At 34.4% G+C, this 26,476-nt stretch overlaps 1 long non-coding RNA gene across 1 annotated transcript; it reads right to left on the bottom strand.

The window, feature by feature from the left end:
- Positions 1-33: 33 nt before the first annotated feature.
- Positions 34-2,031, bottom strand: LOC145974743 (uncharacterized). The gene is made up of 4 exons (XR_014439781.1): positions 1,877-2,031; positions 1,510-1,682; positions 1,178-1,332; positions 34-758 (listed from the first exon to the last, which is right to left on the bottom strand). It is a non-coding gene; the product is annotated as an uncharacterized LOC145974743 (long non-coding RNA).
- Positions 2,032-26,476: the final 24,445 nt, after the last annotated feature.

Here is a 26,476-nt window from a genome sequence, read left to right as displayed (position 1 = left end):
CTATAAATGGATTATTGGTGTAAAATATTAACATTTTGTTCACATATAAAATCTTTTTATTCAAATTTCTTAAATATATGTTATAATTGCACATATATTATTTGAACATATAATTGCACTTTTATATTTTTTTATATAAACATTTTACTTATTATTATTTATTATAAAATTTTATTCTTTTATATATTTATAATATACTTTATATATATGAAACACTTTAACACATACTATTAAACATTTACATAAACATGACATTTTTATAGTTTATATGTTTAGCTATATTATATATATATTTAAACTCTAAAAATCTCGTCGGTGCGGACTCTGTCATTTAAAAATTGACAGTCCCAGCACCCACCGGCGAGATTTTCATAGAATTCTTCTTAATGAATATAAAAGAGTTTACATACATTATAACATTCACTAAAAAAATTTTAGTACTGATAAAACAAAAGAAAACTTAGGACAAAATTGTGTGTGTGAGTTTTGAAAAATGAATAAATCTAAAGAATAGCTACTTAAAATAAAGGACGGATAATCACCGTAATTATAAACGTTGTCAACAATAACTCAAAACAAATTATAAATTATAAAGATTCAAGAAAAGACTGAAGAAAAATTCAACGAAGTACTATTTTAGTCCTTTTCACTATTCAATGTTTGTCTCTGCATACGCTCTTTGGCATGAGCCAACCATATTTTTATTGGAGCTGAAATCTGTTCGTCTGTAGCATTGCTGTGCAATTTTCTTACTGCACCTGGAAAAGTTTTTAAAATTGTTTATGAATTATTGATAAATAAAATTTCTTTAATTTTTTTAAAATTTCAAGTTAAATATTGAAAAAAAAATTTCGACCTCATTTCTACAATATATGTATACAGATGAGCGTTTAAAACTATAAACATATAAAACAATTGGAACATTTCTAAGTAATTTAATAAATAAATTTTAGTTATTTTTAAATTCATTTTGCCTCTAACATTAGCATTAATTAGTACTTTCCAGTTAAATTATATATACATAATTATATATTTGATACGTAAACATTTTTGTAAAATATAAAATAATTTAGTGTAGTAGTGAATTTAAATAAGACTTTAGTAATTTTAAATCGTTTTACAAGTAATTGCAATAACAGCTAGTTTACTTACACTAAAAAATATCATTAAATCTTACTTGATTTGTTGTGATTTGTTGAGTCCGCAGTTTATATTTCCTTGTTTTAAATATATATTGTAAATATCCCACGTATATATATGTATATAATTTTTCTTATTTCCCAGAAAGTATTAGATCACGAAGTTGATAATAATGTTCTTTTTGTGCAAACGCTGTAACATATAATAATAATTTCACATAAGAATACATTTAATATCTAACATATATTTAATAAGCTCTATGTTGTTACTGCAATTAACTTTTAAAATCATTTTAAAAATTAATTGCAGTAATAACTTAGCTCTTACTTAATCGCACACTATATAATTAAAATATGTTATAAAACTCACTTGATTTTTGCGAATCCAGAGTTTTACTTTTATTTTTTACATATCCCATCTATATATATATATATGTGTGTATGCGGAGATACTTTTTCTTTAGAAAGATTCTGCAGAGATCACAAAATGATAATTGATATAATATACGACAATTGATAATGACGTCCTTTTTTGTGCAAATGCTGTAACATAATAATAAGAATTTCACATAAAAATACATATTTTTGATACATTATAATATTCGATTGTGAGGTTATAATTTGCATTAATGAGGTTAATTTGTGTGTTTATAATTATGAAGTATTAATAAATCATTGAATAGCTTTTATAAAATACCCTTTTTACATTTAATTTATTTGAAAATAAAAAGGATTACCTGCGATTAATCACAATCGTAATATAATTGCACCAGATTGCACATAGCACTTGCACGTGGTCAGTGAAGAAGAAGAAGGAAAAGACAAATGACGGCAATAGCGGAAATTACGTATCCAAAATGGCATACATATCCGGTCATAAGTAAAAATGCGCGTAATTCAATAGTATATTATGAGAATATACGAAAAATAATATACTATAAGAGATATTAAAAGTACATTCTGAGAATATACGAGAATATACGAAAAATAATATACTACACAAGATGTTCTGATAATATCCTGTGAATATACGAAAAATAATATACTACACAAGATATTATAGAGATGTTCTCAGTATATTACGTACAGTACGTACATTCACAGAATGAATATAGAATATTCGTACGATATCATGTGCTGTGTGGGTACCAATATACTGCGCACACGAATATAACTGTTGGAAGATGTCAGATAAAAACCGGCTACTATTCTTTTTTCTCTTCATCATACATATGATGAAAGAATAAGGATAGCAATAGTTATTGTCTGACATCTTCCAATACTCCAATAATCATATACGTAATACATTGCATTATATATATTAAATTATAGAACATATGTATATTGAATAAATTGAATTATTGGATGTGTATGAGAATAAATATATTAAAATAAAGAATAAATAAGTATTTCTACTTGTATATTATATATAGATATATAATATTTATTTTATTTTATATTTACCAATAACGATATTTTTTCAATTATTTTATCGATATCGTATAAACACATACTGGCACATAAATATTAGTAACATGAAAACATTTATAAGTAATACGTAATGGCGAAGTGCAATGTTTTTGGTCTATCACTCTGTAGACTCAAGTTCAAGTCCGTGCACGTTAATAATTTTTTTTGTAATTTATTTTATTTTAAAAAATATTACATTTTTTGTCAATTTAAGGTAAATTTTTGTCAATATAATTACATATATATATATATATATATATATATGTAATTATGAATAAACAAAAATATTTTCAATGTTTTAAAAATTATCCTTAAATTGACAAAAAATGTAATATTTTTTAAAATAAAATATATTACAAAAAAAATTATTAACGTGCACGGACTTGAACTTGAGTCTACACATATATATATATATATATATATATATATATATATATATATATATATATATATACACTGAGCAACAAAATTAGCGCAACAAAAATTTTTATCAAAATTTCACTCAATTTTAAATAATCATAACTCCGCGAAAAATGGTCGTATCAGAAAAATTTTTTTTTTATTTTAAAGTTTGAAGTCTCTACTTTAAAGAGAATTTGTCATATTTTGACTTCCTCCTTTTCTCCCTCCCGCCATCTCCTTAAAAGTGAGGTCATGTTTTATTTTAAAAAGTTTGCATATTTTGACGCGCTCCACGGGGTGCAATGAATTTTTCTCGCAAACGTTATAAAAATTAGAATATAAACTTTTCCGCACAAATTAAAAAAAAGTTGAAGTCTGTACGATTTTTTTGGCGGAGTTATGAATATTGACATGTCAAAGTTACCCATGCATTTTAATCTGTTTATGCCTGTTACCGCCAACATTAGCGTTACCCGATGCACACCACGAGGAGGTTGCTGGTCGGATTTTGTGCATCGTGTGTGTGTGTGTGTGTTTCGAGAGACCGCCAACTACTCTTCAACAACTGGAGTTAACACTACAATGCATATGGCACGAAATTCCTCAAGATGCAATAAGATCCTGCATCAATATGCACGAACGTCTTCAGGAAGTTATTCAAAGACGAGGCGGGAATACACATTATTAAATGCAATAACATACACATTTCTTCCGTGCAATATGTTTCATTTCTTTCGTCCAACACACACACACACACACACACACACACACACACACACGACAAAATCCGACCAGCAACCTCCTCGTGGCGTGCATTGGGTAACGCTAATGCTGGCGGTAACAGGCATAAACAGACTAAAATGCATGGGTAACTTTGACATGTCAACATTCATAACTCCGCCAAAAAAAATCGTACAGACTTCAATTGTTTTTAATTTGTGCGGAAAAGTTTATATTCTACGGTAATTTTTATAACGTTTGCGAGAAAAATTCATTGCATCCCGTGGAGCGCGTCAAAATATGCAAACTTTTTAAAATAAAACATGACCTCACTTATAAGGAGATGGCGGGAGGGAGGAAAGGAGGAAGTCAAAATATGACAAATTCACTTTAAAGTAGAGTCTTCAAACTTTAAAATAAAAAAAAATTTTTTCTGATACGACCATTTTTCGCGGAGTTATGATTATTTAAAATTGAGTGAAATTTTGATAAAAATTTTTGTTGCGCTAATTTTGTTGCTCAGTGTATATGTATGTGTATATATATGTATGCATGCCTACAGGGTGATAGACCTATCTTGCATCTCGTCGTTACGTATTACTGATAAACGTTTTTATGTTACTAATATTTATGAACCAGTATGTGTTTATACGATATCGATATAATTGAAAAAAGATAATATCGTTATTGATCTATGATACTATGATTATGGAGTTACTAAAAAAATAATCAAAATAAAATTGACATTATGCTATCTCTCTATCCCGCTGATGATCCTGTCCATAATATATGAAGTATCGATATGAGAAAGCAACAAGTTACCAAGTCTAATAGGCACCCGTATCTTATACAGGGTGGCCCATTTTAATCCATCCAGTCGAATATCTCGAAAACCAAGCCCGGGAGAGAAAAATGTTTCAGACAAAAGTTGTTTGGTTTCGAGGGAGCCATAAGATGGTACCATTGGTTTGACCTTGAAGAGTCATTTGAAGGTCACGTAAAGATCACTTCAATTTTTTTAAATGGAACACCCTATATATTTTTGCACATTCTTGTAGATTATCTCGAGAGCTTTCCAAAACACTATAATTAAGTACCTTTTTGTTAAGTACTTTTTAAGTTATGAGGCTTGAAATAATTTCTTAATTTTACATAAACCGTAAAATATCTATTAAAATATTCATTTTTCGAATATCTTACCTTAATACTTTTATGTACAAAATAATGAGAGGAATCAATTGGTGTAAAGAAAAAACATAGTTGTTTTTAAGAGAAAATATGGAATTGTTAATTGCAAATTACATATTTTTTCTTCAAAACAACTATGTTTTCTTTACACCAATTGATTCCTCTCATTATTTTGTACGTAAAAGTATCAAGGTAAGATAATCGAGAAATGAATATTTTACAAGATATTTTACGGTTTATGTAAAATTAAGAAATTATTTCAAGCCTCATAACTCAAAAAGTACTTAACGAAAAGGTACTTAATTATAGTGTTTTGGAAAGCTCTCGAGGTCAGCTACAAGAATATGTAATAAAAAATAGGGGATGCCATTTAAAAAAATTGAGGTCACCTTCACGTGACCTTCAAATGACTCTTCAAAGTCAAACCAATGGTACCATCTTATGGCCCCCTCGAAACCAAACAACTTTTGTCTGAAACATTTTTCTCTCCCGGGCTTGGTTTTCGAGATATTCGACTGGATGGATTAAAATGGGCCACCCTGTATATATGTATATTTGTTCACCCTATTATCTATGATCCTACTGTTATTATTTATCAACATATAATATTTAATCGCATATATAATTTTAATTATAATTTAAACATATATATACACATATGTATACATGCAAATATAAAATTCACAAAAAGTGGGCGCCCGTTAATCTTGTTGCATTACTGCTTTCTGCCACGAGAGGCCAGAAAGCATTTTCAGGCCGTATCTCGGTCGTAAAACAATATGTTAGAGGAACAAGGATAGCATGATTATCGATCCTTTTCTGTCTTTCTTCTCTGCGGTGCGTCCGCGTGAGCAATGCAATGGTGTTTGTACGGACATACACCTCTACATAGAGATCGAAAATTTATTTCTCAGGTTGGTAACCCTGAAACCGGAGTTTCGCATTGTCACCGCGTGAGGTCTCCAATATCAATTCGAAGTTTGCCCGTCACTTTAGCCGACCCTTAAGTGAAAATTACAAAAGCGAGCAAATTTACTAGATGTTGACTAATGAAATTATAAATATTCTTGTATATTTGCTCACTTTTGTAATTTTCACCAAATTGTGTGATACACAATCGACCCTCAGATTGTAAATACCGGCCACAGTGACACAAAGTGCGTTCCAATCATGGAGTACGTTTACACGGCAACGTTAATCTGGTTTAGTAACAATCGTAGTTATAACTCCCTAAAAGTGATGTTCGTTTACACGCAAGGATTTATTTTATCACTATTCCTCTTTAACACACTTACTTTAACTTTGACAGTTTTTGTATACTAGTACTCGTCACTCGTTGATACTTGATTATTCAGGTTGGCAATACGATTGTTATAACTCTCGTAGCGTTTACACGTCCTCTTAAAGCCGGATTTGTAAGTCGATTCCTTTTCTTCAGCAGGAGTAGCGTTACTACAACTGGTGTAATAACATCGGCGTAAAGCACGGTTTACACGGCATCTAACACCAGTAGTTACAACAGCGGTTACTAAACTTGATTAACGTTGTCGTAAACGTACTCACAGACGTCTATATATTACTAGACTGCTAACTTCTTATGGCTGTGTTCGAAAACACTCCCAGCAACTCCCAGGTGGGTGATGGGAAAAACTAGGGAAGAAATAGTAGAGTGCAGAGTCTCTAGAAATAGGAGTCTGGATCACAGACTTCTATATAATATACTAGACTGCGAGCTCCTTATATACTAGCTTTATATTCGTGTCCCGAAAAAGTATGTACTAAAAGTACTGTACTGCGCATGCGTCAAATAAGCTGATGAAGAATATTATATACAGGCTGCGGTTCAGTAAGCGCTACAAGTACTACAGAGCATTTGTAACAGCACTACGGTTGGTTCACTTAGCGCTACGAGATGCTATAGTAAACCTTGTGACGTCACAGGCCTGGTTTACACCGATCGTTTGATACGCGTATCAAATATTATGTTCGTACTAAATGTATGGTGTAAACAATGCCGTTTGAGTTGGTACGATTCGCATCGAGAAGGCGTATCGTATCAAAATAATGCGCGAATCAAGCATATGTGTGGCACTGTAAACACTTGTGCATCAAAGAACGAAGGATTATTTCTGACTGGTCGGCCATTTTTCGTTTATATAACATTACTGTGTATCACTTGTCGACTCTTCGTACTTTATTGCGTACTTTAGCTGCATTCCTTAAAGCGCGCGCATGTATTTATACATTTGATGTAAACGCAGTCGAATTAAACGTTTGGTGCGCATTACTTTTGATTCGCGTATCAAAAGACGTACGGTGTAAGGCAGGCCATAAAATAGTCATGCTAGCAGGGGGCCTATTACGTATCTTGGGTGAATTTGTTCACTTTTCGCATTTTCATTTCACGGGAATTTACTCCCGGCATTACAGGGAATCAATTGTGTATCACATTATTAAGTGAAAATTACAAAAGTGAGCAAATTTACTAGATATTGACTAATGAAATTATAAATATTCTAGCACATTTGCTTACTTGTAATTTTCACCAAGTTGTGTGATACACAATCGACCCCCAGAATTAATAAGTGAAAATGTGAGATCACTAGATTTCCGTTAGAACCGGTCGACATGTCATTAATATTATTACGTATGCATATAACATATTACGTTTAATGATAAATGACAAAATATTTGTTTGAAGATAATATAAGTGAAAGAAAATGAATTTTTCGGAAGATCAAAAAAGAATTTTCTTAAATTACATGAAAGAACATGCCGACTTTGGTAGGGGACGCCTGCGTTATGCAGGTGAAAATAAAAGGATTATGGTAAAGAAAAGTTTGTCACAATGGATTTTTATTATGTTGAAAATATATGTTATAATTATGAAATTATATATACAGGGTGGCCCATTTTAATCCATCCAGTCGAATATCTCGAAAACCAAGCCCGGGAGAGAAAAATGTTTCAGACAAAAGTTGTTTGGTTTCGAGGGGGCCATAAGATGGTACCATTGGTTTGACCTTGAAGAGTCATTTGAAGGTCACGTAAAGGTGACCTCAATTTTTTTAAATGGCACCCCCTATTTTTTATTACATATTCTTGTAGCTGACCTCGAGAGCTTTCCAAAACACTATAATTAAGTACCTTTTCGTTAAGTACTTTTTGAGTTATGAGGCTTGAAATAATTTCTTAATTTTACATAAACCGTAAAATATCTTGTAAAATATTCATTTTTCGATTATCTTACCTTAATACTTTTACGTACATAATAATGAGAGGAATCAATTGGTGTAAAGAAAACACATAGTTGTTTTTAAGAAAAAATATGTAATTTGCAATTAACAATTCCATATTTTTTCTTAAAAACAACTGTGTTTTCTTTACACCAATTGATTCCTCTCATTATTTTGTACATAAAAGTATTAAGGTAAGATAATCGAAAAATGAATATTTTACTAAATATTTTATGGTTTATATAAAATTAAGAAATTATTTCAAGCCTTATAACTCGAAAAGTACTGAATGAAGAAATACTTTATTATAGTGTTTTGGAAAGCTCTCGAGGTCAGCTACAAGAATATGTAATAAAAAATAGGGGGTGCCATTACAAGGTGCCAAGCTACAAGAATGAGTAATAAAAAATAGGGGTTTCCATTTAAAAAACGGAAGCTGACCTTCAAATGACCTTGAAAATAACCTTTAATGTCGAATCCAAGGTCACTATTAGATAGCCCCCTTTGTTCCCTACACCTTTTATCCGAGTCGTTTTCCTTCAAACGTTGATCCTGAAAAGTTATGAGGGTGGAACTTTTAAAATGGGACACCCTGTATATATAAAGACTTCGAAATTATTTTTCTGGTAACGCAAATGGATTGGCAGTGTCATGTATTCTTCTTCTATTAATCCGCAGAACAATATCCTCCTGGTTCTTATTTGCATTTTCTACAATAAGATTTACGACAATATCCATATTAATTATATACTGTAATTCTCGATTTTACATTAGAAGGTGATAGCTTATCGATGATGATTGACTGGGTTTGACTTGACGTGCGTGTCTCGCTTTTTTCTCGCAGAGAAGAGCGAGAGAGAATGATGTTTTGTCTCTTTCTATTATCCCCTCCATGCTACCGCATGCTACCGAAAGGCCGGAATCTGGCATCACTGATGTAAAGTGACCACAAAAAGTATGTACAAAAGTCATTCATTTCGCGCATGCGCACATAGTGATTGCGTCATTTTTGCATATGGCGAATACATGTGAAAATCTTAACCTTACTTTAAATCCAATCTGTGGAAAAAATTTGTGGGAATAATTTTTAAAAAATTAGAAAAATCAAGGTCATCATGGTATATAAATGTGCTATTTGTATGTGCGACAACACTAAAAATAAAATCGCCTTTTTTAGGTAAGTATTATCAAGCAAAAAAGTACTTATATTGCAATACTTTTGAGAATAAATATAAATATGAATATTTCATCATAAATTGTGATAAATAAAATGTTGTTAAATAATATAGATTTCCCACAACTGAACCCATAATACTGCCACAATAGATTAAGGCAGTTAATAAAGAAAATTGGACACCGACAATATCAAGCCGTGTATGTCAATTACATTTCAAAAATATCAATTTTACAAATGCATCAAAAATATTGAGATTAAAAGAAGATGTTATACCATCTCAGAATTTAAATAATGAAAGTATTGAGAATAATCGTAAGTATATACATATATTGCATAATCAATTACATAAATATTGAAATTAAATTATGGGTAAAACATATTTCTCTTTCTTTAGGTGCTTTAGATTTATATGCAGACAGTAATGTATATGCAGACAGTAACGTAGAGAATCCAACATTGCGAACAGGTAAAAAGATTATATACAGGGTTATATATGTGTCAAAGCGCATGCGCAAAATGAGTGACAGTCATGTGACAGTATATAAGCCGCTTAGTACATAAGAAGTCAAGTGGTCTTGTATAAAGTCACTAGATATCCAAAGTATATCCGCAATCCATAAGACTCAATGTATAAGGATTTGGAGCCAAAATGACGCCAAAAAGTACAAGTGCACACTTTTGTTACGTATGTATGTACACTTTAAGTGCAATTTTCTAACATGTATGTGAAATCTGAGAAGCATTCGTGACTAGGTTGTTGTGTAAAAGGCTATAGAAATCAAAGCGATAAAGGTTTTCGTTTATTTCGCATCCCAAAAAGCGAAAATAACAACAAAAAATGCAAAAAAGGCTAAAATTAATTGCCAAAAATACATTATCATTAAGGGGTCATGTAAATATATAATTTGAATGAACCGCTTATTGGAGCCAAAATGGCGAATGATTGCGGTACTTTGTATATCTAGTGACTTTAGCCTTGTACATAAGGAGTTAGCAGTCTAGTTTATATATAGACGTCTGTGGTCTGGACATAAAGGGGTAACTTCTGATTGGTCCGCCATTTTTCGTCAACTCGCGCCAGATTTTTGAAATTTTTATTGTTATCAAACAAAATAAACTTATTTTCAAAAATTTTACAATTTAATTTTATTATTATTATTTCATTTGTCTTAATATTATTAAATAGCATAGTTTCTTTAAACTAATTTCATATATACATACATGAAAAAAATATAGAAAAAAAAATTTTAAACAAATATGATCAATTCTATGATAAATAATATATATAATTAACAATATAACAAATAATTTCCATAAATATCATAATTTAATAACGTAAATTATGTATATAATATTTGTACTAATTTGCATACTTAATTAAATTTTATGCAATTTTTTTATGTATAAGCTGTCGTATATATTAGATACTTCTGTTTTGTATATAATATAACGAATAATTACTTTGCTTTAAGTTATGTTTAATAATGATGTTATAATTAAATTAAATGTATATACAGGGTGATTCTAAATAACTTTATGCTTTTGCAAAAACATAATCTTGACCGAATTCTAAGACGATTTTTCCTTTGGCAAAATTTCGTCCGAAGCTTAGTTTTTAAATTATTAAAGGAAGTAGTTAACGTATGACGGGTCGAATACAAGAAGCAGGCAAGGGTGGCGCGATTCACCGTCAGACGCGGGTGCTTACGCGGGGCGCCTGCTGCGATCAGCTGGTCGCTATACACATACAGACACACATGCGAACACATACATTCTCTCTCTGTCTGTCTGTCTGTCTGTCTGTCTGTCTGTCTGTCTCTCTGTCTCTCTGTCTCTCTCTCTCTCATTCGCTCACTCATCTGTATTTTTTTTTTTTTTTTTACGAGAGAGGGGAAAATGCATTTTATGCATACCCACCGGTCGATCCAGTGAGTTATGTGGGACTCGAGTACCAAGTCGCATTACCAACTCGGTACTCCCTACCCACTAAAAACCCCTCTCTTTTCACGAATTTCCTTTGACACACTGTCCCTCTGACTTCCCGAGATCTGTTTTCACATAAAGTCAAAAAATAGTTATTATTACCTTGTTCGATGACTTTTGATGTATTGCTGTAATTGCTTGAAGGAGAAATGAATTTTCCGATAGATCGTACGTTCTCAAATTTAACGTAGATATCACGTTGCAAAAGACAAGAAATCCACACTAAATTATTAACTGAAAGTTTTTCTTCTTTCATGAACTGTATTCTTTTATAAACTTTAACGTAATCACATTTATTTACACTCACTCGATGAGACGAGAAATTTACTAATGACTCTATCACTAATCACTATTAATCACTGCCGAATAATAACTGTTGGCGATTAAAAATCACTCGATGAAAGAAACACGCGCGGACACGTTACTACACGACGCGACGACGCGACAATGCGACGATAATTACTCGGCGACTGCAAGCAGTTTTTTGTCATGGTAGATTGCGGTAGGTTAAGGTACTACTGGCGCTATCGAACGCGATCATGTGTTCGATTGAAGAATGCGGTAAACATAATAAACATTTAACATATTAATATTATTATTATCATGAATGTGTGTGATATCCATACATCGTATGATATCTATTTAAAAATTAATTAGATTAAATAAGTGTTTTTAAAATATTTATTACTTTTACTATTATCTTAAATAAATATTTAATATTAATATTTTATATGATAATAGTAAAAGTAATAAATATTTTAAAAACACTTATTTAATCTAATTAATTTTGAAATAGATATCATACGATGTATGGATATCACACACATTCATGATAATAATAATATTAATATGTTAAATGTTTATTATGTTTACCGCATTCTTCAATCGAACATATGATCGCGTTCGATAGCGCCAGTAGTACCTTAACCTACCGCAACCTACCATGACAAAAAACCGCTTGCAGTCGCCGAATAATTATTGTCGCATTGTCGCGTCATCGCGTCGTGTAGTAACGTGTCCGCGCGTGTTTCTTTCATCGAGTGATTTTTAATCGCCAACAGTTATTATTCGACAGTGATTAATAGTGATTAGTGATAGAGTCATTAATAAATTTCTCGTCTCATCGAGTGAGTAAATAAATGTGATTACGTTAAAGTTTATAAAAGAATACAGTTCATGAAAGAAGAAAAACTTTCAGTTAATAATTTAGTGTGGATTTCTTGTCTTTTGCAACGTGATATCTACGTTAAATTTGAGAACGTACGATCTATCGGAAAATTCATTTCTCCTTCAAGCAATTACAGCAATACATCAAAAGTCATCGAACAAGGTAATAATAACTATTTTTTGACTTTATGTGAAAACAGATCTCGGGAAGTCAGAGGGACAGTGTGTCAAAGGATATTCGTGAAAAGAGAGGGTTTTTTAGTGGGTAGGGAGTACCGAGTTGGTAATTCGACTTGGTACTCGAGTCCCACATAACTCACTGGATCGACCGGTGGGTATGCATAAAATGCATTTTCCCCTCTCTCGTAAAAAAAAAAAAAAAAATACAGATGAGTGAGCGAATGAGAGAGAGAGAGACAGAGAGACAGAGAGACAGACAGACAGACAGACAGACAGACAGACAGACAGACAGAGACAGAATGTATGTGTTCGCATGTGTGTCTGTATGTGTATAGCGACCAGCTGATCGCAGCAGGCGCCCCGCGTAAGCACCCGCGTCTGACGGTGAATCGCGTCACCCTTGCCTGCCTCTTGTATTCGACCCGTCATACGTTAACTACTTCCTTTAATAATTCAAAAACTAAGCTTCGGACGAAATTTTGCCAAAGGAAAAATCGTCTTAGAATTCGGTCAAGATTATGTTTTTGCAAAAGCATAAAGTTATTTAGAATCACCCTGTATATATATTCTTATTATTTATTTATAATTTATATATTAATATAAAATTTGTATTAATTGTTGTGCCGGGAGCGGCACGGGATGTGGGGTGCAGTCGGGAGATATAAAATATCTTAGGCCGCCGAAGGATCAGGAGCCGGGGGTTCGGCTGCTTTTAATAATTTAATATATTTTCTGTTTTAATTATACCTTGTATTTTAATCTTTGGAATATACATCAATTCGTACAGAAGCCTTTCTTATTTCTGCTGATTTCGTTGAGTCTTTCCGCCTTGTCCTTCGTCTTCGATAATAACCTTTAAAATAGTTTTCTTATAACACATGATCGGCTCGCACTTAATACTGGTTACACTTGCTTTACAACTGTTCGCTGTGCTCCTCCGGTGGTTCGTATTTAAACCCTTGTTTGAGGAGGTTTTTTGAGAGGGGGACCGTTTAGTAACATGGCCACACGGGGTCATGGTGCGGTCAAGTTGAAGTGCAAGCGAAGATGATTTGGTGTCGAAATCCTTCGTTGCACTTCCGCGTTTTTTGGCGAATTCGCTGGTGGTTCGCTGAGACAGTGACTTTATGAGGTGAATGCTCAATATCACATTTAGCAATAATATTTTATGCTAACGTTTAATATTTTAATTATGTACGGGTTATAATCTGTGAGACTATAACACCTCTCCCCCGTTAAAAAAGAAAAACGGAGGTTGAAACGAGGTTTTTCTATAATTTTTGCAATTTTAAATATAATATAATGTCTTTTCCCGTTTTACAATGTTGATTACAATCGTTTCTTACATCTAGCCTATATTTTTTTTTTCTAAAACCGTGTGCTTTTACTTCTTTTTAAGATTGGTCTAGGCATTCCGTATGCTTGATATTTGTCGATTTCATCTACTATTCTAACAGTTGTTTGTTTAGGTTTATTTTTCCTATTTTGGATAATTATCCATATTATTAATATTATTAATATTATCCATATTATTAATATTAATATTATAATAATTATAGTGGTTATTCCGCTGGATGCCATTGGGTAAATAAATTGTTTTTGTTTGAAGAAATTATTTTTGTTATTCTTTAAATCGTTATTTATTTCTTCTGTTATTGTTTAAATTTTTTAACTCTAATGGATCATGTATTATGTCTTTAAGTTTGTCGTCATTATCTCTTTTATTTGAAACTGTTATATTAAATTCTGGTAAGAATGTTTTTATAATTGTACTGTATGTGCTTTTCCGTTTGTATCGTCATGTCTGTAGTTGTCATCTTACAATTGTCGTGTAGAGTAATTCGACCTGATTTCTTAATTATCCTCTTGTGTTCAGGATACGTATTACATGTTATCGTAATTTGCTGCTCGGAGGCGGTTGAATATAGCCAGGAGTGTGGCTGTTGTAATGTGATCCATATTGTGCGGGTTGCTATCATATGGCCTATGTTACAATTTTCGTGGTCCTTTTGTCTTTGTGTATATATTTTGATTTCGCACGGTGTATTTTCGCTTACATGATAGATCGGCTGATTTTTTTCGCATAGGTATATGTTATTATTATTAATACATTCGTCTAAATCTTGTTTTGTTAAAATTAAGTATGTACGTGTTTCTTTATTTGTAGCTATTAGTCTATTAGTTATTTCTGTATACATAAATTTATTTTCATAATTAAGTGTTGGTAACGAAATTACATTTAAAACGTCAAATATTGGTTGCGTAATTATTGGGAACTTTAAGATCGTGTATATATTTGTTTTATCGCTATACGCGCTTACTTTTATATAACTCTCGATCGTTAGCCATTCGTCAATTTTTATGTCGAATGGAAAGTAGCTACCTCGTGGTAATTGTAATACCGCTTCTTTTAAATGAACCATAATTTCGTTTATCGGCGTTAACAGGGGATGCATTATGCCTTTCTGAACATACGTCAGATATTCTGAAATGTCTTTCGCATCTCTCACTAAATCTGTTATCATTGCTATAATAACAGTAAAGTGTTCGTCGATCTCTTCGCGTGTAGTGTATTCCCGAATATAATGATTTATTAATTTACCATTGTAATCTAATATGTTTTCTAGTTTGTTTAAGTGAATTATGGTAGTATTTAAAACTTTGATTTGGTTTTTTGCGGCGTGTTGTAATACTGTTGGTTGTTCTGTAATAATTGTATCTGTTCGTTTATTAAATGTCTGTCGTTTGCGTCCATTATTCCAAATAAGGATTTTGTTATTGAACCTATTCCGTCGATGAGGCCTCTTCGTCTGTTTGTTGGCGTCTTATATAAGGTGTTTATTAATGTTATTATTTTGGCTAATGTATTAGAATCATTATTGATAATGTGTTTTAAATTATCACATGTTCGTTTGATATTAGTTTCGGTTCTTATGCTATCGTACATTTCGTTTGTTTGTTCTATATATTTATTTATTTGCCAAGTCCTATCATTTAGTTCTGTTATATCTAATTTGATAATGAGTTTCCATGTCTTCTGGATTTGATGTAGGTGTCCAACCTTCTCGTAATAAATTCCTGGAGTGCGATCAAATTCTGTCACTTCAAACGGAAGGCGGGTTTCGTCTTGCTTGGTGAGAACGGGGTTGATCCCTAGTGTTAGTGTTCTGTAATAATATATATTAAGTATTATATTATGCACTCTGCGAGTGTCATATTCTTTTGTTTCTTGCTATTCTTATCTGTGTGAGAATGATTTTAGTTTTCCTTGACTAGCTCTGCTATACTTTATATTCTTTTGCGAGCTTCAGTCTCTCGCTGTCTTCTTGACGAAAAGTTTGTGATGTCTAACGTTAATGCATTTGTGCATCACGAGTGCGTCGTGGTCTTCACGACCGCGCGAACGGGCACCTATATATATCTGTGGAGATAATTTGCCCTCAGACCCACTTTTTAGGCTTTTTCGCGCGTTTACGGCTCGAATGAGCCGTACGGGTTAACCGTGCACGTGAATGTGCTCACGGGGGAACGCGTGATGCCTACGTCCCCTGAGGAGCTGCCAGGGCTGTGGGCATTTTTAAAGTTAGCCCGACGACTGGATGCCATTCGTTTCGTTGAGATCGAGTCCAAGCGGCGGGGCGACAAAATCCGTGCATTCTTCAAAATTGGACCAGGTCCGGAGCGCCCCTTGCAGCCTCCCCTTCGGTGAGTCTATTTTTAATTTTCTATAAATAGCTTTAATTTGTTTATATGTATGCGCACTGCTTTTCTTCTTCTTTGTATTGTATAATTTACGTCTGAATTCTTTTCTATAATCGTGTATGGTCCTGTCCATAATGATTCGAGCTTTCGATCGTCCTCGTCGTAACGTTTCGTCGTACACTAGTACTTTATCTTCTATTTTAAAATGAGCTTCCTTTGTGTTTTTGTCATAGTTCTTTTTAGCTTTTTCTTTCTCCTCTTTGACATGTTCTTTCGCGAGTTGATTAGTCGCTCTCAATCTTTCTTTTAACTCTTGCGCGTAATCGTCGTAATTATACGTCGGTTTAGGCGGTTTTGTCAATGCTGTCGGAATTTCGGCTTGATGTCCGTACACCAATTCGAAGGGTGTATATCCTGTAGCAGTATGCGGTGTTGTATTATAGGTAAACATCGCGAACGGTATCCATTCATCCCAGTCCGTTTGATCTTCGTTTATATAGTGTCGTAGATACTCGGCTAATGTGCGATGCGATCGTTCTAACGCGCCGTTGCTTTCTGGGTAATACGCGGTTGTTTGAATTTTGTTTATTTTTAATAATTTACAAGTATTTTTAAATATCTCGCTCATAAAATTAGTTCCTTGATCCGTTAGAATTTTTTCCGGTATTCCGTATTCAAGTATTATTTTTGTAACAAATTCTTTGCTAATTGTATTCGCTTCTTGATTCGGAATCGGTATTGCCTTGCTAAATTTTGTTAAATTATCTTGAAAGGTTAATAAATATTTATTTCCGTTAGTCGTAATTGTTAGCGGTCCGACTATATCTAATGCGCATTTTTCAAATGGGTTATTGGGCGTATCCGTAATTATTAACGGCACTTAATTTTTCCGTGATAATTTGTTTTTCTGGCAAGATTCACATTTTGCTATATATTGTTCGACATCTTTTGTTAGACCTTTCCAATTATGTTGAAGTCGAATTCGTTTTATTGTTCGTTCGATTCCTTGATGCCCCCCTATAGATGCATCATGATATTCGGCTAGAATTTGTTTTTTCTCTGTTTCCGAATATATCTTTTTGTTATCTGTGTTGGTTTCTTCTTCTCTTTCTTCTTTTTCTATTAATAAAATGTCTTGGTCATCCTTTTCTGTGGATAGTCCCGGTATTGCGTTGCGACTTAAGGCGTCGGCATTCGTGTTTGCTCGCCCGGCTTTATATATAATTTCATAATCATACTCTTCGAGTTTCAATCTCCATCGGATTAATCTCGATCCGGGGTCATTTACATTAAATAACCATATTAACGGTTTGTGGCCAGTTATTATTTTGAATTTTGTTCCGTAAACATATGGTCTGAAATGTTTTACTGCCCAAACGATAGCTAATAATTCCTTTTCGGTTGTATTATAGGTTTGCTCCGCTTTTGTCGGCTGGCGTAAGCAATCGGTCGGTCGTTGCCTACCTTTCCCTGTGATAACACTGCTCCGATCGCATAGTCGAAGGCATCAGTGGTCACAATAAATTCTTCTGTGAAGTCGGGATATTTTAGCACTGGTGCAGTCATTAATTTTTCTTTTAGTCTTTCGAATGCCGCTTGCTGCTCCGTTGTCTATTCGAATTTTTCTGTTTTCTTGGTTAACTTTGTGAGCGGCTTAGCGATTCGCGAGAAATTCTCTATAAATTTCCTATAGTATCCCGCTAGCCCTATAAAGGATTGAATATCCTTGACCTTTTTTGGGATCGGAAATTCTTTTACTGCGGTTAATTTTGATGGATCGGGTGATATTCCATTTTCTGAAATTATATGTCCCAGATAAATTACTTCTTTGCGCAAAAATTCGCATTTATCGGGTTGCAACTTTAGATTAGATTTCGTAATTTTTAACACTTCTTTAAGTCGTTCATTATGTTCTTGTAAACTTGATTCGTATATTACAATATCGTCGAGATATACCAGGCATCTGAGTCCTTGTATTCATGTTAAGACGGAATTCATTAATCTTTGAAATGTGCTGGCGCATTCCTTAGTCCGAACGGCATTCGATTAAATTCGTAATGACCGTAGGGAGTTGAAAAAGCTGTTTTATTTTTATCCCGTTCAACCATTCATTGGGATCTGATGATATCCTGACGCTAAATCTAATGTAGTGAAATATTTTGCATTTCCTAGTTGGTCTAGAATATCAGTTATGTTAGGCAGAGGAAATGAATCTCCTATTGTTAATTCATTTAGCTTCCGAAAATCTATCACTACTCGGAGCTTCGGTTTTCCTGATGCGTCTGTTTTTTTCGGTACCACTAGCAATGGTGCATTCCATTGACTTGTGCTAGTTTGAATGATTTCGTCTTTTAGCATTTCATTTATTTGTCGATTGACTTCTGTTTTATGTTTCTCTAGCAAGCGATATGGTCTCACGTTCACCGGCGCGGTGTCGACACATGTGTTTATTTCATGCTCTACCGTCGCAGTGCATGTCAGTGGTTCTCCCTCCAAGTGGAATATGTCACTGTAATCTTCGCAGAGTTTTAAGAGTGTCTGCTTCTCTTCTGCGTTTAAATGTTGCGTTCGCAGTAATTGTCAGATTTGTTGTTCACGAGGAATGGTATTTTTAATTTTCCTTCCTGTTTCTATTATGTTTATTTCCTTCGTGTTTCTCTCCATGTCCTCCAGGGTGACTATTGGAGTGGGCATTTCAATCACGTTATCTGTTATATTTATTATGCTTACAGGGCATGAAAATTTTTTTGTTTCTACCAGACAGCTTCCAAAATAAACTCCTGGTGCTGTTTCTTCAGTTCGGACTATCCCTATCTGATTGTGGTTGGTTGCGGCTCGTATAATTGTTTCGCTATGTGGCTTCAAAGTAATTTTATTACATGGATGTAATTTTAATATGCTATCCTTTATCGTTATTTGACTTTTCTCGTAGTCACATTTTGCCGTTTGCTTTCTAAGGAAATCTAATCCTAGGATTCCTTCGTGCTCTACTGCTACATCGTCTTTTACTATGTAAAAAGCGTGTTTAATTTTATGGTTATTAATTTTAATTGTAGCGTACATTTTCCTGAGTGTATATACTTTATGTCCGCTTATTCCGGTAAGTGCAATTTTCTCCTCGTAGATCAGTGCGCTATCTATTAGATTTTTTAATTTGATTAAAGAAATTGTCGATCCGGAATCATACAACATATTTAGTTTTCCGTTTTTTACTTCGCGAATTGGTAGTGTTATTTGCAGCAGTTCGTCTTTGGTCGGTGCAGGCAGATCTTTAATATGCGTTATCCGATATTCTAAGGCAGATCGCGGTTGCTTCTTTCTTGCTTCCTCCTGCTCTTCTTCGCTATTGCTGGCAGAGTCAGTGCTCTTTTTCCGTTGCCTATACGGAGCCTTTTGCTCACGCTTGTCTTCTTGGCGATTAGTTTTATTAAACGGGTTAGGATTGTTATTATTATTATTGTTATTTATTTTGGAACGTCCATTCAAATTCCAACACTCTTCACGGGTGTGTCCGGTCTTTTTGCAATATTTACAAAATTTACTTAAAGTATTTACTCGCGGATTTCCTCCCGGTTTTGGTAACGTAAATTTGCTACTTCTGCAATCACGTCCGTAATGCCCAGATTTTCCGCATTTATAACATTGGATAACTGTATCGCGATTAGGTCGCGTGTGTTTTATGTCGTTTTTGTTTTTGTTAGGGAAGCCGTATGCTCGGGTTACTGTCGGCCCGATCAGCTTTTCTTCCGCGCTCGCGCCGTTTATTGCTTCTTGGAGCGTGGTGTATCTTTGTGAACGCACGACAATTTTTAATTCATCTCGCAATCCGATTTGATAATTTATTAATGCTTGTTTTTAATTGTTTCCTGAATCGCCTTTTTGAAGGAAGGAGGGCGTTCTTCTCCTTCCACCATGGATTCATATAGTTTCATGGCTAATATATCGACGCGTTGCCCGAAAGCGTAAGCAGTTTCACTCGATTTCTGCTTTAAAGAATTAAATTCTATCTGTAAATGTGTCGTGCTCTGTTTTGTCTGATAGCAAGTTTCAAGTTGTTGCTTCAGTTCTTCGAACGTTTGTATGTCTCGCGTCTCGAATTCTTGCATAGCTTTGCCTTTTAATTTGGTATATAGAATTGCTTGCATTAATGATTCTTCGTCTGCGGGATTTATATTTTGTACCGCGTATGTACAAGCATTTAAGAATTCTTGTAATTTATGTCGCGATGTTCCATCGAATTCTGGAATCATTGTTCGCGCTTCTTTCAACAGTAAATAGTGCGGAGCGGTGCTACGCCTATGTCTTACATCTCGTTCAGTGCGACCGTACGTTATGTCGAGGGGAATGTCATCTGGATTTGCTCGTGTTTCATTAAAATTTCCTCGATTAGTATGCATGTTGTGCATTTGTTCGCGTAAATTTCTTATTTCTTCTTGCATTTCGCGGAAACTATGTACGAGTTCGGCTAACAAGATATTACTCGTGTCTTCGGCCGGGTGATCTGCGTCTTCGTAATTCGCGGCAGCCTCTTGTCCGGCTTGTGTACATAAGCGTTCGATTTCTCTATCGACGACTTCGGGCTCGTCCGACCTCTTCCCACATACATCCCTATCTTTCTCTGGAGGCCTGCCCTGGCCCTATCTTAGGGTCCATCCGTCACTGCTATTTGGTACAGTGGGGATTTTAGTATATACTAGATGGATCTTGGGGGATGTGGTCACTCTACGGCGTTGTGCTCGTCGGTGCCGTTTCATACGGAAGGCCAGTCGGAAGCCAGCATGCACGCGAATACCTCCACCGGCACTTATTTGATCAGCGAGCGACCTTTCAGGGATCCTCCGTGGTAATCGGCATTGCATCCATCAAGTGAGATACCAACATCGCTCTGGAGTCGCATATCACTGTGTTAAAAAGCAGTATTAGGTGTGAGGTCTGGATAGCTCAGTGGTCTAGAGCAGTTGCCCGGAAAGCGAAAGACTCGGGTTCGATTCCCGATCCAGCCACTTGCGCCTCACATATTTTTCTAGTCTGCGAATATTGTTTTCTAGCAATTATTCGTTAGGCTGAAAAATGTGTGAATGCTCTCTCCACAGGATATGCGTCAATGCCGTTGCCACGGATGGATTCTGTCGCTCGTTGATCAAATGGGCGTAAAGACACGTCCGACCTCCTCCCACATACATCCCTATCTTTCTCTGGATATTATCCATATTTCTTTCCGGATTTGGCTCGAAAATACTAAGATCGACGGATAATGGTGAATAAGTTCTTCTAAAAGTGACTCGATTAACGCTTCGTTCGTTTCGTTCGAAATTATCATTATTGTCTAGTTCGCGCGCTTCGGACGATTCGGAACTCGAATAGCAGTCTTCTAAATTTTTTCGTACGCTATTTCGGATGTCACGAGCAGCTTCTTCCGCTACTTGTATCGGTGTTACAAGTCCTAATCTATTTGCCAATCGTGCTGGCTCGCTCAAAAATCGCGGGCTTTGGAATCTAACTCGCTTTAATTGTTCCGACATTTAATTATAAATTTGCGACTTACATTAGTAGTACGATGGTTCGCATGGTCGCGTATTGGGTCGCTCGATTGCTGACGCTGCGTGTTGATATGTTGGGTCGTTGTCCCACGGTGAGGCGTTGTCCGTCGGCGATGCGTTGCCTCTGCGAAGGTTGTGGATCGGTGCTGGTCCTTGAGCGCTGGTGTCCCCTTTCGGCTTTCAGCTGCTTGACCGTGATCCCTTATCTGCTTTCCGTCGTCCGTATGTGTTGCGTGTTCGGTGGCTTGTTTTAGTCCATCCGCTTTAATGTATTTGCTTTCTTAGGCTTTCTTTTGATGTATTTTTTAATTTGTATTTTTCTTTTCCGTTCCAGCCGTTAGTGGTCTGAATTCGGCGGTTCTTCCGGCGTGCATCCCACCGCTGCCACCAAAATGTTGTGCCGTGGCGGCGGGCCCTATCTTCCAGAGAAAGATAGGGATGTATGTGGGAGGAGGTCGGACGTGTCTTTACGCCCATTTGATCAACGAGCGACAGAATCCATCCGTGGCAACGGCATCGACGCATATCCTGTGGAGAGAGCATTCACACATTTTTCAGCCTAACGAATAATTGCTAGAAAACAATATTCGCAGACTAGAAAAATATGTGAGGCGCAAGTGGCTGGATCGGGAGCGGCACGGGATGTGGGGTGCAGTCGGGAGATATAAAATATCTTAGGCCGCCGAAGGATCAGGAGCCGGGGGTTCGGCTGCTTTTAATAATTTAATATATTTTCTGTTTTAATTATACCTTGTATTTTAATCTTCGGAATATACATCAATTCGTACAGAAGCCTTTCTTATTTCTGCTGATTTCGTTGAGTCTTTCCGCCTTGTCCTTCGTCTTCGATAATAACCTTTAAAATAGTTTTCTTATAACACGTGATCGGCTCGCACTTAATACTGGGTAATGAATAATTTGATTCATTCATGTTTTTAAACAGTTTTGTAACACCTATGCGATTTGACGTGATAATTTCTCCAGCTATTGCAGGAAAACTTCGAACCGTCGTAACTCCAGAAGCAAGCGTTTCCGACCCCATGTTTATGGGACATTTTCTGCTTGTTTAGGTCCCTGGAACTTATTCACGAAGTTTATACAGACCATTCAGAGACACCCTGTATATAAGAATTTTGATTTAATATAAAATATTTATTTATTATTAAAACATAAAACGAAAATTACAACAAAAATAATATTAATACTGCTCGTGTGTTGCAAAGCAATAATAAAAATTAAAAATTCCAGGGCCAATAATACGAGCTAATTACTAAGGTCTAAATAAAATAAATACATGTAATAATAAATTCGTTTAATAAAAAACAAAAACGTTTCGACTTTACTTAGTCTTCTTCAGTAAGAAATATAACAAAATCAATGAAGTGCCGCATAGAGATAAAGAAATCATAAGTATAAAAAGAAACAATCGTTAGAGCGCTATAAATAAATAAAAAGAAGCCGATAAGAACCCCTGCAAAAGAACATGTTCCGGCAGCACAACAAATGAGTGACCCGGAGTGACAATTGGCCTCCTATTCAATCACAACTTCTTCGTTGGGAAGCGAGAAGCTCCTGATTTGAAACTGGCCATAACAGCTGTGTCCGAGTCTATCATTTTCATGCTGTAATTGTATTATTCAAATTCGATAATTGTTATTGAATATTAATTGAGAATAATTAAGAAAAAGAAATTATGAATTAAATTAATAAATATTAATGAATTAATAATCAATAAAATACTACATATTGTCCATGATAAATGAAAAACGAATGAAAACGGTCAAAAAAAGTTAAAACTGCTTACATAATTTGTCATAAACATGTCTCTACAAAGCTCAAGATATTCCCACAGGCTTCCCATCACTTCGAAGTCAAGAACACGACTGATAATAAATGTCATAATCACGGTAAACATCAATAATGTGTAGGTGACACAATAAGGACAAAGCAACGATTATCCGTTGGACAATTCGTTTAAAACATCATAATATGCGCTATCGAGTAATTCGGTGTCTGTATTATAGTTAATACCATGTTTTTGTTCTTTAATATGTATCATTTCAGAGATAAGTCTCTTCCTGTAGTTAGACTCAATGTCCAATATTTTAACATTTTCCCAATCCATGGTATGTTTTGTATTGAGAATGTGTTCTGAGACCACCGAATGCCTCGCAGATTCTAACGCAATATTCTTTACGTGCTCCCTAAGTCTAGTTCTTAATTGTCTTTTTGTTTGGCCCACATATGAGGCTTCGCAGTCTTTGCAATTAATTCTATAAACAACATTAGATTCAGATGAATGTTCATTCTTGTCTTTTTGGACTTTAATAATTCTATCCAGTCTGTTGAGACAACGATACCCAACTATAAAATCCGACCTTTTAATGTTGGATGCAACTAAATCCGAAATGTTGTTAATGTAAGGAATGACAAAATAATTGTTATTATTCTCATTATCCGTGGTGTTAATTGTCTGAATTAATTTTTTGTTGTAAATCGTTTTTATTCTGCGATTAATTTCATTAAAAATTAGATGTACAGGATAACCGTTGCTCAACAGAATATATACACAAATCTCCACATTTTTCCTGTGAAATACGGGGTGAGAAAGCAGCATTGCTCTATCAACAAGGTTATAGATCGTTCCAATTTTATGGCAATTAGGATGGTTAGAAAAGAAAGATAATAATCTCCCTGAAAAAGTTTTTTTGTGGAACCAGTCAATGTAAATGGTGTTGTTGAAAATCTTAATATTTAAATCCAGAAAACTAATGCTGCGTTCCACCTCATATTCCACTGTAAATTGCAATCTTTCGTGATAACCGTTAAATTTGTTCAAAATGTTGGTGACTTCACTAACGGGTGCAGCCAAAATAATGTCATCGACATAGCGGTGGTAAATTGAAATACCGACATCCAATGTGCCGAGTATCGATTCCTCCAAATCTTGCATAACTATATTTGCTATAATAGGAGATAATGGCGAGCCCATAGGAGTCCCATGAGATTGTTTATAAATATTGTCATTAAAAGTAAAATATGTGGAAGACAATATGAACGTAACCATCGAGATAAACTCACTTTTTGGAATTGTCGTGTGCATTTCAATAAAATTCCACCTGTTATTAATACTGTCAATTGCAAGATTTGCAGGAATGTTAGTAAATAGCGATACCACATCTAAAGATATCAATATATTCGACGCATCTATTGTCTTACCAGAAAGTGTGCCATATAATTCAAAACTATTATTTACATTGCTTTTGGCTTGAGGAATACTAATTGATAGAGCCTTGTGTAGATAAGTAGCAATGGAATATAAAGCGGTGTTAACAGAGGAGACGATGATTCTGAAGGGAATGTTTTCTTTATGAATTTTCGGAAGGCCATATGCTTTAGGGAGGAGAGAATCGCTGGATCTTAAAAAATAGTAATCTTTTTTAGAGATGTAATCCTTTTTTAACCACCTCTTAAGAGTGTTATTTAACTCCCTTTCTATCTTTAAGGATGGATTTTTTTTGATAATGGAGTATGTATTGCTATCATTCAGTAGATTCTCCACCTTGCCAATGTAATACTCCTTGGTCATTGCAACCGTGACATTGCCCTTGTCAGCTCTTGTGAAAAGGATATTTGGATTGTCCTGACAAAACTTAGTTGTGAATTTATGCAATTTAAAAAGTTCATCCTGTGTCCGGTCCATTTTATTTCTATTATGTAGAAAACGGGAAAATTGAGGGACTATAATGTTGCGTACTGTCATTAAATTCTTAATATTCGACCGTTTCGAGTTACCTTCTAAGTCCTTGATAAATTCATGAATGGCCAACTTTTTATTATTATTAATAGGTAGGCTAAATTTGCTCCCTAGTTGTAATAAGTTAGATACCTTAGTTGGTATCTCAGTGTTAGTTAGATTAATGAACCATTTGTTATTTGTGCAGTTTAACGGATTAGATGGATTTGTCTGAAAATGATTGGGAAATATTAAATTGTTAGTGTTAGTGCTATTTAAATCTGTGAAATGTTTGTCATTCGTGGATATCAAGACTTGTGGCATGTTATTGTCCTTAATAGGATGACGAAGCTTAATCGGCTCAATACTATCCATGTAGTCATCTTCCTTTTTTTGAGGTAACCATAAAAATTTGTTTTTATGGGTATAATATAGCTTTTTTTGAAAATTCTTAAAAGAGATAAAATGATGTTTCCAAATTTCTCTCCATATGTAATTAGGAAGGCTGCAGGATACGATTCTTGTGTTATCTAAGAGTTTATTTTGTAAGGAGTCAATTAGTCTGTATAAGTCCCCAATTTCTATATTCAAGATCCCATTTCTGAATTTATATAGCAAACCCTCTAGTTTTTTCTCTGATTTGAAATGATGCAATATAAACTTGGTAGTACAAACACCATAAATGTGATTAGGAAACACGCCATAAAATTTACATTGTTTTAAAAAGTTCAACTTGGATCTCGCTCTAACAATTCTATAATTCGTATCTATCCATTGTTTTAATTGACCTGTTGTTTGATCTCCGAATGAGTGATAAATAAATTTAAAATTAAACC

The sequence above is a fragment of the Camponotus vicinus genome, unplaced genomic scaffold, assembly GCF_025532165.1.
Source record: "Camponotus vicinus isolate PSW18456_S1 unplaced genomic scaffold, iyCamVici1.0 SCAF_7, whole genome shotgun sequence".
NCBI lineage: Eukaryota > Metazoa > Arthropoda > Insecta > Hymenoptera > Formicidae > Camponotus > Camponotus vicinus.
The sequence above is the reverse complement of the archived record's forward strand: the minus strand, read 5'-3'. Positions and strand labels throughout refer to the sequence as shown.